Source organism: Leptonychotes weddellii, chromosome 4, assembly GCF_054177405.1.
Source record: "Leptonychotes weddellii isolate Sample4059 chromosome 4, ASM5417740v2, whole genome shotgun sequence".
Lineage (NCBI taxonomy): Eukaryota > Metazoa > Chordata > Mammalia > Carnivora > Phocidae > Leptonychotes > Leptonychotes weddellii.
The window spans coordinates 149,456,461-149,469,262 of NC_138372.1; the positions used below are offsets into that span (position 1 = coordinate 149,456,461).

The window sequence follows — 12,802 nt, forward strand, 5'->3', positions numbered from 1 at the left end:
TAAAATATATAACCCTTAGATTAGGGGAAAACAATTTAATATTTGTTGGCAAGAGTATATAAAAACTGATATTTAAGAATTACTGATGGCAATTTAAACTAGGAAAAAAAACATATTTTCCTCTAGTTAAAAAGAAACACAAGCAAACAAAACAAAACAAAATGTGTAGAGAACTAAAAAAATTGTAGCACTTATCTTGGTGACTAGTCCAAAGGAAATTATAAAGATTCAAAACAAAATTCACTAAAAGTAACTGTGGTAAGGAGAGCTAGTTGTATGGTGCTTTTAGTTATGTTATGCTTTTATTATTTATATTTCTAAACTGAAGTAAAACAGGCATTCATAAAAATGCACAAATCTTAAGTGTACAGCATTATGACCTTTTGCATATATGTACAATCATATAACAACCACCCAGATTAAGAAAAAGAATATTTCCAAAACAGCAGCTCTCCCTTTACCAAAGAGTAACATGTCCTCAGAGTTAACCATTTTTCTGATTTTCACCATCAAAGATTAGTTCTTGAACTTCATATAAGTGGACTTTTTTGTGTATTAATTCTTCCACTGAATGTTGTCTATATGTTTCATTCCTGTTTTGTTTGAATGGATAAGGTCTGTTCTTTTTAATTGTACTGAGTATTCCATTTGCTGAGTAGACTGCAATTTATTTACAAATTCTACACTTTATGGAAATTCAGGTTGCATCTAGTTGGGGCAGGTAGTGACTTTTAACAGATTACAAAATTTATAAAACCTAAGTGTTCAAAAATAGGCCAATTTTAAGATACAATATAACGGATTCTTATAAAATCAGAAAAATAGATAAATATAAAAACTTTGTAGGAACATGGAAAATGTTAAGATAAGCCAAATACTAAATTGAATCTAACTTATGAATATAACTATATAAAAATTATGTGCTCAAATGAAAATAAACTGGAAGATTACATATATATACATATATATATGAAATCAATTTTTTAGCATGGTTGGGTTATATGTTATATAATAAAAGTAATTCTAATAGTTTTTTTGCAATAAGTGCATTTTAAGATTTAACAACTTTGTTGACATAACATTTATATATACTTAAATTCATCCATTTAAAATATGTAGTTCAAGGGGATTAAAGAGTACATTTATAAAAAAAAATGAAGTCCTGCTAAGTTTGAAGGTAAGTAAATGTTTAACTTTACAAGTAACTTCCAAAATCTTTTCCAAAACAGCTACACCATTTTACAATCCTAACAATATATGAGTTCTAGTTGCTTTACATCACTGCAAACACTTATTATTAATCTTTAATGTTAGCCATTCTCAGGGGTTCATGTTGGGGTTAATATAGAGTATGAAATCAGCCATAGTACCTGGCTTGCCAAAATGTAACATGGAGGCCGCTGAGGGCAGGGAAGTTTTCGGAGAAGGGCGTGGGCCTTTGGAATATCGAGGCCCAAGTGACCACTCTGACGGGGGAATGCCGCAGGGAGTTCCCTTCCCTGAAGCTTTCTTAGCCCAAACGGCCGCCCTGTGATCCAAGATGTGTGCATTGTCCTAGGCTATGTTTAGCAGAACTCACAGAACACGCAGATTAGCATATTGTATCTTTCCGGTAAACAGATCCTCCTGGTACCAGTAAGACCCCTTGTTACACATCACGTGCTTGAGAACCAGTGATAAGGATTTGTGATTATCCTGAAGGACCACTAAAAGCGGGAGCAAAGAAGAGCAAAGGGTCTTTGTCTCTGAGCATTGACCCCCCTTGCCTTCTCTCTTTCATAGCAAAGTTTGGAGTCATCTTTCATCCATCCGTACAGGGATTGCTGGCCATTCCTGGCAGGTTCACACCATAAGAGACATCTCATCTGGGTTTTAATTTTTACTTCTCATAGTAACTAATGGCTTTGAACATCTTTTCATGGCCTTTTTTTTTTAATTTAAATTCAATTAAAAAAAAAAGATTTATTTTAGAGAGAGAGAGTGAGCAGGGGGAGGGGCAGAGAGGGAGAGAAGCAGACTCCTTGCTGAGCGTGGAGTCTGATGGGGGGCTCAATCTCACAACCCATGAGATCATGACCTGAGCTGAAATCAAGAGTTGGATGCTTAACTGACCAAGCCACCCAGGCGCCCCTTTCATGGTCCATTTTTAAAATGCATTATTTTTCTTATTATTGAGTTGTAAAATTCTGAATAATTTTTTTTGTTATATATATATATATATATATATATATATATATGAAATATTTTCTCCCTCTCTGTAGCTTGTCTGTTTTATTTCCCTAATGGTAGTTTTTGAAGTGCAGAAAATTTAAATTTTTATAAAATGCAGTTCATCATTATTTTTCTTTTTCTGTTTTTCCTTTTGGTCCTAATTAGGAAAACTTTGCCTACTCTAAATTTGTAAAGATTTTCTTCTATGTGGTCTTCTTACTTTTAGGTTTATAATCCATTTAAAATTCTATTTTGAGGGTTCTTGGGTGGCTCAGTTTGCTAAGTGACCGACTCTTGGTTTTGGCTCAAGTCATGATCTCAGGGTTGTGAAATGAGTAGCATGTTGGGCTCTGCACTCAGCAGGGAGTCGGCTTGAGATTCTCTCTCTCCCTCTGTCCCTACCCCTGCTCTCTGTCTCTCTCTCTCAAAATGAATAAATAAATAAATCTTTTAAAAAATGTCTATTTTGTGAATTAGGCAATGTGAGAGAAAGTGTTTTTAAAAATGCAGTATGAAGTTATTCAACCACATTTCTTGAAAAAAAATCTAAATTTAATCATAACACTTTTGTTGAAAACCTATTAAAAATGTACATATACAGTCTATGTTTGAACTCTGTATTCTGCTATGCTGCTATATATGTCTATATAAATGATTCTTAAAACTGCAAAAGTGATTCTAGAAATATGGAAGCCTTTAGTGATCCCTCAGAAACTTCAAGAAGTCCATAAAGTCTTCCTAATAAAATTAAGAAATTATTTGCCCTTCTTACTGTTAGTTACACTAGTAATGCAAAAAAAGAAAAAAATGCTGGGTAAAATTGATCATGTCTTAGTTCAAATTGAGAAAGTAGCATGAAACTGTATCAATATTCTTTGCATCTTCACAACCACACATTCCCAAAGGGGAAAAAATGCTCAACCCTATACTAAACTTTTTTTTTTTTTTTTAATTCTATGGGAGAAATGGGAAGTACTCACAAAACAGTTCTGCTGCATACAAAGAGATGCTGTTTGTCTCAAGGAAAAGTACTGGTGTAATGGTTAAAGTTCACAGCTAAACTAATTGTTTCTTCATGGAACATTGTTTTTACTTGAAAAGATAATTGGCAGAGAAACCAGGATTATTTAGACTTAGGTATTTGGTAACACTTCCCTCTGGATGCAAAAATTTTTTGTTTGTTTAGTATTCAGGAATTTAATTATAATGTGCATTGGCATGGCTTTCTTTGGTTTTATCTGTTTGTGGTTTGCTCAACTTATTGTATCTGTAGATTTGTATCTTTCATCAAATTCAGAAAGGTTTTAGTCATTATTTCCTTTAAAAAAAATATTTACTTATTTATTTTAGAGCAGGGTAGGGGCAGAGGGAGAGGGAAGGGAAGAGAATCCCAAGCAGACTGAGCACAAAGCCTGATGTGGAGCTCAATCTCACGACCCTGAGATGATGACCTGAGCCAAAATCAAGAGTTGGTTGCTTAACTAACTGAGCCACCCAGGCATCCCTTAGCCATTACTTCTTTGAATAATCTTGTAGCTCCACTCCTTCTCCTTCCCTTGTAATACTTCTATGATATGACCATTGGATCTTTTGGGTTTTCTTCTGGGACTCTATACATTTTCAATCTGCGTACTCTCTCTTGTTCAGATTAAGTGAATTCCACTGACCCGTTCTCAAGGTCATCTAATCTATACTTTGTCATCCCTGTTCTAATATTGAGACCAACCAGGAGGATTTTTCTAGTTTCTATTATGTTTTTCAGTGTTATAATTACTTTTTTTTTTTTTGTAAATTCTCTTTCTTTTTTTTCAGAGAACTTGTCATTCATTACTGAAGTATTATGTATAATAGCTGCTTTGAAATTCTTGACAGATAATTCCAACATTTGATTCATTTGGTTTTGGTGTCAATAGATTGTCCTCTCTTATTTAGTTGTAATGTTCCTGGATCTTATTATGATGGGTGATTTTAAAAAATTTTATCTTTAACATTCTGCCTTATGTGAAGAGACTTTGGGTCCTATTTAAATCTTTTATTTTAGCAGGCTCTTATTGGTTTGGATTTAGCACACATGTCCTAGCCTACTTTTGTGGGCTGTGGTTCCAATGACTATTTCATTTTCAGAACTTTTGTTTTTGATCTGTTTGGTTTATCTAGTGCAATTGGGGTTTCTACTTATCCTTGCTGGTGCTGCTGGTCAATCAATCAATAATAATTGAGCAATTATCTAGGAATATGTCCTAGGCAATGGACATCCAGTAGTAAATAAGGCAGCAAGATGCCCCTCCTTTGGGGTCTAATGTTGAAGTGGAAGAAACAAAATACATACGTAAATAAACAAATAATTGAGGGAATAGCTGAGGGAGAAAGAACCTACTTTAGAGGATTTGGTATGCAATGGACTCTCTGAGGAAAGCAAATTAGAACTGAAACCTGAATAAGAAGAGCCCAAATATGCGACAAATTTGGGAAAGATCATTCTAGGCAGAGGCAATGATATGCAAATGTCTGAAAGTAGACAGAATTTGGCATGATTCTTATCAGGTAATGACTATGAACAGTTGGGTCTCAATCCTACTGGAAAGCCTCTGAAACTCAGAATTGTCCTTTCAGAGAATAAAAGAGAAGGAACATATGTTGACAAATCACAAATCCCATCTCCTGAGGGCAAGCCCCATTTCATGAATTGCCTGCAGATCTATATGTAACTATGCACAGCCAAGCAAGATCCTATGTTGCATAATCATAAAAACAAAAAGAAGGGAGAAGGATCACAACTGAATTATGGGATAATTTTCCTAACTTCGAACATCCTTTGACATTAAAAAGTGGTAACATATCATACAAGAATATTCAGGGACACTTAGAGAAAATCTATTTAGAATTGTTCTACTGGTTAAAATATTAAAGTTTCCTACTTTATTGCAAAAATTCCCCAAGTCAGACAAGTCACATACATTTTATTTCCTATTTATCAGCTAAGTATGTTAACTCACAGTAGAAACGGTCTTTATTAAATTATATTAGTTATCTTTGCATCAAACACTTGTAAGTTTTATGCAGTATAATCCCCAAACCATCTTAATTACTATGTAATCATACAAATTCAATAGGTATACACTGCATGATAAATCCTCATGACTGCCTGTGATTCACTTTTTGCAACATTCTTGCCTTTTTGCAGTAGAATTTGTGAAGACATAAACATTTTATTGTATATTTTTCTATTTTCAAAGAAAATGAAAGGCACATGAAGTACTAATACCATGGACAAAAAAGTGCATTTCATAGGGGCGCCTGGGTGGTTCAGTCAGCTAAGCATCAAACTCTTGAATTCTGCTCAGTTCATGATCTCAGAGTCATGAGATTGAGCCCCAATGTCAGGCTCCATGCTCAGCAGGGAGTCTGCTTGAGAGCCTCTCCCTCTACCCCTCCCCCCACTCACACACTCTCTCAAATAAATAAATAAATAAATCTTTAAAAAAAATACATTTCATAAAGTTAATGTAACACTGGCCTATTATGCCCAAAGTAAGCATTCTTTTCAAACCATATACTTGAATTTTTAAAAATGTAAGTACATAAAAGAAATGGTACAGAATAGTGTTATGGGACATCTCTGGAAGTAGAACTTAGAAATTTGTCTTCTGAATGACTCACCAGCTGAGTAAACCTGAGCAAGGCATTTATTTTTTTTAAAATCTAAGTTACTACCTCTGTAATAAAGGGAAAATAATTATATCTAATCTTCAGGGTTACTTTTAGGATTAAAATAACATAATCCAACTTAAAGCACAATGGCTGGCACAATGTAAGTATTAAATGAATGTTAGCTGACTATTATTATTATCATTATTCATTTAGACATATTATACTCCCTTAAGTTTCCTGAGTATGACGATATGCACAGTGTTTAAAACATTCTGAATACTCCAAAAGGTATGCAGTAATAATGATCTCACCATTTCTAAAGGTTGCTGCCACTGGGGAAGGAAGCAAATACTGCTGTTGGTGTTTTTATGCCAACTAATAAACTTCATTCCTCAGAGGCTGACTGAGACATATAATCTGGTGTCTCAGTTGGTAAAGGTTTTCAGTGACTTTTCAGAAATTGTACAAAGGTCTACCTTTTATTAGGAAAATTGATCTTGCATCTTAAAGGTCAACAAAGTAAAGACTTGATTTTGGTTCCTAGGAATCCCACAAAATAAGTTGCATGTAAGATAGTTTATCTACTTTATGAGTTAACTCCATCTGTATTTGCACCTGTGATTTCTGGGAGCTTGTACATTTAGAACATGCACTTAAAATGCTAAGAACTTCAGCTGTGAGGAACAGAGTTTTACAATTACAAAAGGTACTTTAAGAAAAGGCTTGTTTTAAGTCAACTGCACTCAGCAATAGAGGGTAAAAATGGTTCTGCTACAGAGCAGGTGGCAGAGTGGAATTTACTGGTATAGATGCATAGTGCCATTCCCTTTAGCTAGAGAAGACATGAATGGCCTCACATTCTGGCATCTAGCCAAGATCAAGAGCACTCTGCTGTCATATTCAACTTACCCATTCAGTTCAAGCACATTTCTCCAATGTTATAAAAATAAAAATTTAATGCACAAAGTTCCATGAAAGATGGCAGAGTGAATTCATGCTTTCATAGCCTCCTAATGAAATGAATAAAAAATAATTAGAGATAAAAACTGCCTGTATGCTTGGGAATTATCACAACCCCATACAATAAACCAAAGTATCAGTCTGTTAAAAAAAACAAAAACAAAAACAAAAAAAAACCCAAGTGGATCAAGCTGAGAGACTGATTATCATAGACATATCTTCAATTAAGAAGACTGTGTGGTATAAGAAATAAGAAAAGAAGTCCTGAATGGGGTCTACTAGGAATTATAGTTGAGGAGATGAGTTTGGAGAGTAAACACTTTATGGGAGAAATGAGAAAAGCAACCTGTGGAACTAATTCTACCACAGTGAAAGGGCAGGTGGATGGTAGAGATTGTTAATATATAGACATCCCAGGCAAGTCACATTATTTTGTTTGAGCTGATTTTCTTCCAAAAAGAAAAACCCATGGTAGATGGGAAACTCTACACTGTAGTTTCTGACACAAATAACATAAGCAAAGAGAAATATTTGCATGTCTACACAGATCTGAACTTTCATCTGAGTGTTCAACTCCCTATCAATCAAAAAAGTGTAAAAATAAGAGAAGCCTCCAGATCAGAGTAGTCAATAAACATAAAGAGAAATTGCTTGATGATAACATCTAACGGTATCCTCAGCTCCTTCTCTATATTACTCAATCAAATAAATGATTAAGAAGGTATACAAACCAGCAATTCGTATACCTAAAAGTTAATTCCTAAAGGACCAAGTGATACCTCTGAGAGAGGGAGCCAAGGGAGAAGGGACATGGTAAAATATCAAAAGCAATATTTTAAAAGACCACTCATAGCACTAACATTATTCTTGAGCAAAGAATGAGTTCTGATGGGTTTCTTCATTTAAAACGAATAAAGAGGATAAAGCAGGATGACACCAATGCCAACATTAAAAAAACTCAGCAGAAAAAAAAAAATGGGGAGGAAGAAAAGGAGAAGCATGTAAATGACAAGCTAATTACAGAGTAATTTCAGAACAAGTTATATAATAGTTGACACAACACATTTCACTATGCATTCAGGTATTGAATACTACCTGATCAGGGAAATACAAATCAAACTACAATGAGGTATCACCTCACACCTATCAGAATGGCTAAAATCAACAAGACAAGAAACAACAGGTGTTGGTGAGGATGTGGAGAAAGGGGAACCCTCTTGCACTGTTGGTGGGAAGGCAAACTGGTGCAGCCACTCTGGAAAACAGTATGGAGGTTCCTCAAAAAGTTAAAAACAGAGCTACCCTATGACCCAGCAATCACAATACTAGGTATTTACCAAAGGATACAAAAATATTAATTCAAAGGGATACATGCACCCTGATGTTTAGAGCAGCATTATCTACCTCAGTAGCCAAATAATGGGGATAGCTCAAGTGTCCATCCTCTGATGAATGGATAAGGAAGATGTGGAATTATATGTATATACATTATATAATATATATAGAGAGAGAGTATATGTATATATTTATACTAAATATACATATTCCATGAGCACTCATATACACACACTCTCTAAAGAAAAAGAGGAAAACAGAGAAAAAAACTCTACTGAATCCCAAAAATGAAGACATATGCAAAATATACTTCCTGACTGTGTTATAAAATACTAAATATAAATAACAAAAATGGACATAGAAATCAATTCCTCATAAGTTATAATTATAATAAATGTATTACAAACATATTTGAGAGATAAAAATGGCAAAAAAAATCCTATAGACTAAATTAGACTAAATTATTTAATATATTTTTTAAAGTTGTTATAATCAGGGACACTTGGGTGTCTCAGTTGGTTAAGTGTCTGCCTTCAGCTCTGGTTATGATCCCAGGGTCCTGGGATCAAGCCCCATATTGGGCTCCTTGCTCAGCAGGGAGCCTGCTTCTCCGTCTGCCTGCCACTCCCTCTGCTTGTGTGCTCTCTCTGAGAAATGAATGAATAAAATCTTTAAAAATTAATAATAACAAAGTTGCTACAATTAATAAAATGATATACTAATGTAAACATTTAGCAAAAAGCATATACTAGAAATTCATGATTGCATGCAGGTAGCAAAACTTAGGGAAAAAACTATTAAATATCCAATAATAGGGGAAACTAGTGATAGATCTCACAGATTCAATAAAGGATATGGTATGTAACATTTTAATACTCATGCAGCACATTCATATTTATTGGCCAGATAAAAGAACATAAAGGGAAAAGGCCCTTGTTAGGCACAGAAGAGCTTGGCTACTTATTCTGGATAAGAAGCCAGAAGAACTGGAAAATCACTATGTCATACACCTGAAACTAATTTAACATTACATTTCAACTACATTTCAATTAAAAAAAAAAACCCACAGGAGAATTGGAATTACTCCCATCTATCCTAATCAGCAATGAATCCCTAGCCCCCAGCACAACAATGGAACCCAGATCTTCTTTAGTTTTCACATTTCTTTTGAGAAATTGATATAAACTATAGACCCTTTCTCTCCTGGAAATTTGAAACTCAACTATAGTGTTCTATGAACCCCTAATTAAGAAACCTTGATGCTGGCACATGACTGCATGAGTTCTTAAGTCAGTATTTATGGGCTTGAATCCCATCACTCTGTATAATGTTGTTCTGTTGTTCTAGTTTCCTCATCTGTGACATGGGGAGAGTTCACCTCATTGGTGATTATAAGTATTGTGTGAGTTAATGCACACAAAATGATTAGTAGCAAGAATATAATAAATGTTCAATGCATGTATGGAAATTTTAAGTAGCACAGTACCTGGTGCGTAGGACAAGGTAACAATAAGTATTTCTTAAAGAAACAAATAACTGTTTTTATCTATTTCTCAGGATTGTGAATATCAAATTGTTAGCATATCTTTGGAAACAATAATTTGAGTCAATGTAAGCACCAAAAAGGAAAATTAAAGAATTGATTATAACACATTAAAATGTAAATAATCTTTGAATCCATAGAGGAGGGGACTATATTTTCTTACATAAGAATGTCAGGTACCATAAGTAGAAGTAATGACAGAATTTTTTTTTTTAATCAACCTTTTGTAATCCCCCTGGAGGCAAAAATAGGGCCTCCCAAATATGTCTAGATCCTAATCCGTGGAGTCCTTGAACATGTTACCTTACATGGCAAAAGAGACTTTACAGATGTAATTAAATTAAGAACCCACAGATAGTGAGATTTTCTGGTATTATCTGGATGAACACAGTCTGATCACATGAAAAAGCAGAGAACCTTTACTACCTGTGGTCACTGAGAGATGTGACTATGGGAAGAGGGTCAGAGAGACATAATGTAAAAAGGACTTAACCTGTTGTCACTAATTTTGCACATGGAGCAAGAGGCTGATGAGCCAAGGAATGAGGGTAGCCCTTAGAAGGTGGAAAAAGTTGAGAAAACAGATTCTCCCCTAGAGCATCCAAAAAGTAATTCAGCCCTGCTAAGGAATACATGTTATTCCAGTGAGATCTGTGCTGACTTCTGACTTTCAGAACAGTAAGATAACAAATTTATGTTGTCTTAAGTCACTAAATTTGTGGTACTTTGTTATGGCAGAAACAAAAACTAATTCAACCTCTATATAATAATCTATTCAGCAAGGCTCACCTATGGATGCTAAAAGTTTTGGGCAAAATGTTGTTGAGTAATAGGATAGTCACATGTCACCCCCCCCATAATACTCACTAATACAAACAAAAGAATGCACCTTTACATGGGAAGAGAATGACATTTACTATCTTAATCAAGAGTTCAAACTTAGCATCTTTAATAAGGGGATATTCTTATAGCATGTGTCTCCTGATGAGATGCTCTATGGAGTTCACAACAGCCACATAAAGTATTCTTGCCAAATGTTTTACTGGATCTAATAACACCTATAGGCCTAACTTCCTTATATTTATAAGACATGCAGAAAATATTTAAAAGGAATACAAATAAACAGTTACACCCAGAATGTGAGATATACTATGAAACAACTGGCCTTGAGTCTTCAAAAAGTCAATGTAATAGTAAAAAAAAAAAAAAAAAAAAAAAAGGAGCCTGTTCTGAATTAAAAGGTAATACAGAGCTACGACAACCAAATGAAATGGGTGAACTCTGATTGGATGGGAGGGAGGAAGAAGAAAGGAAGGGAAGAAGAAAGAAGAGAAAGAAAGAAGGAAGGAAGGAAGAATAGCTACAGGATATTTTAGAGATACATCACCTATTAAAAATAAAATAATATACCCATGATTCCCATTAGCACCCCTTTTCCAATCATGAATAAATGCATTAGCTGAGGACTGTGGAAAGAGCATTGCTTTTGGAGTCGTGGAATGTTGTTTCCAGTCTTGATTATGTTTATGGATGATTTAAGGAAAGGCATTTACTCTATCTGACTGTCAGTTACCTTAACTGGATTAGATTAGATGATGTCTACTGAATCTGAAACTTGTACATTCCTTGATGTTTCCTTCAGGAGAAACTTTGGGAAGCTTTTCTTTGATGCTCAGTTCTGGTGAATTTCAAAGGACAAATTTCCTGAGTTTTTTTTTTTTTTAAACATTTTATTTATTTATTTGACAGAGAGAGAGAAGAGCAGGGGGAGCAGCAGAGGGAGAGGGAGAAACAGGCTCTCCGCAGAGCAGAGAGCCCGACACGGGACTCGATCCCAGGATCCTGAGATCATGACCTGAGCCAAAGGCAGACGCTTAACCGACTGAGCCACCCAAGCGCCCCCAAATTTCCTGAGTTTTATAAGGTTACTATTTCTGTGTAACAAAATAGCACAAATGGAACTGCTTCAGTCAACACAAATTTATTACCTCAGAGGTTCTGTAGGTCCTAAGTCTGGACATGCTGTGGCTCAGTTCTCTGCTCTGGGTCTCAGGAGCTGAAATCAAAATGTTGACTTGAGTTACAGTTCTCATCTCAGCTCAGGATTGTCTTGCAAGTTCACTGGTTGTTGGCAGACTTCATTTCCTCGCCAGTTTAGGAGTGAGGCCCTGTTATCCTTCTAGCAGTTGGCTAAGGTTAGCTTTCAGCTCCTCCACGCTGCCTGCAGTGCTTTACCGTGTGGCCACCAGAAGCAATTCACAACATGAATGTTTGCTTTGTTTCAGGACACCTAAAGCCCATCACTTCTACATCTTCTACCACCTGCCTGGAAGATGCTCTGCTTTGAAAGGAATTCTGTGATTAGCTCAGGCCTACTGAATTAACCTCTCTCCCATAAGGTCAACTGATAGGGAACTTAATTATATCTGCAAAATCCCTTCTAACCTATAACATATCCTAATTATGGGAGTAAAATTCATCATATTCAAAAAACGTGGGGATTATTCAGGGCATGTTCACCAGGAAACAGTGAATCCTGAGGTCTGTCTTAGAATTCTGCTAACTATATGGCTATCTCAAATCCATTACATAAGAAAATATAATGCATTCAGTTGTTGTAAGTATGTAGAAAGCATTTTGAAATAGACATAATTTTCTGTGGAAATCATTAAAATATTGAGTCAAACGTATTTCTTATTTTGAAGTAGTAAAAACTCAGCTTCTATAAAGACTTAAAACAGGAATATCATAAGAGGAAATAAATTTAAAATTATGACAAATATGGATTAACACATCAGATCAATAAAGTAATTTATTTGGAGACCTTGCAAAAGTGTATTTTATCATATGTTATGAGCAATCGCAATGTTCTACCGGTGCAAAATGTTCAGATCAAAGAAAAAATAAACACATTTTTAAAGATTTTAGAAATTGTTAAGAACTCATGAATGTGAAAGATCAATAGAGGTGAACACATTCCATATGATTAAAAAACAATTTAAGCGATTACAGGAACTCTTATGATTTAAAGACATATTCTTAAAGTGTTTGGCGAGTATTTGAAATGCTATAGGCAAATATAGCATTTGCTCAATTTAATAT

At 34.8% G+C, this 12,802-nt stretch overlaps 1 long non-coding RNA gene across 1 annotated transcript in view; it reads right to left on the reverse strand.

The window, feature by feature from the left end:
• Positions 1-11,822, reverse strand: part of LOC145721153 (uncharacterized) — a 22,795-nt gene extending 10,973 nt beyond the window's left edge. The window contains exon 1 of the long non-coding RNA XR_014144618.1: positions 11,689-11,822. This is a non-coding gene — a long non-coding RNA (uncharacterized LOC145721153). The remainder of the gene's footprint in view (positions 1-11,688) is intronic.
• Between the last annotated feature and the right edge of the window lie 980 nt (positions 11,823-12,802).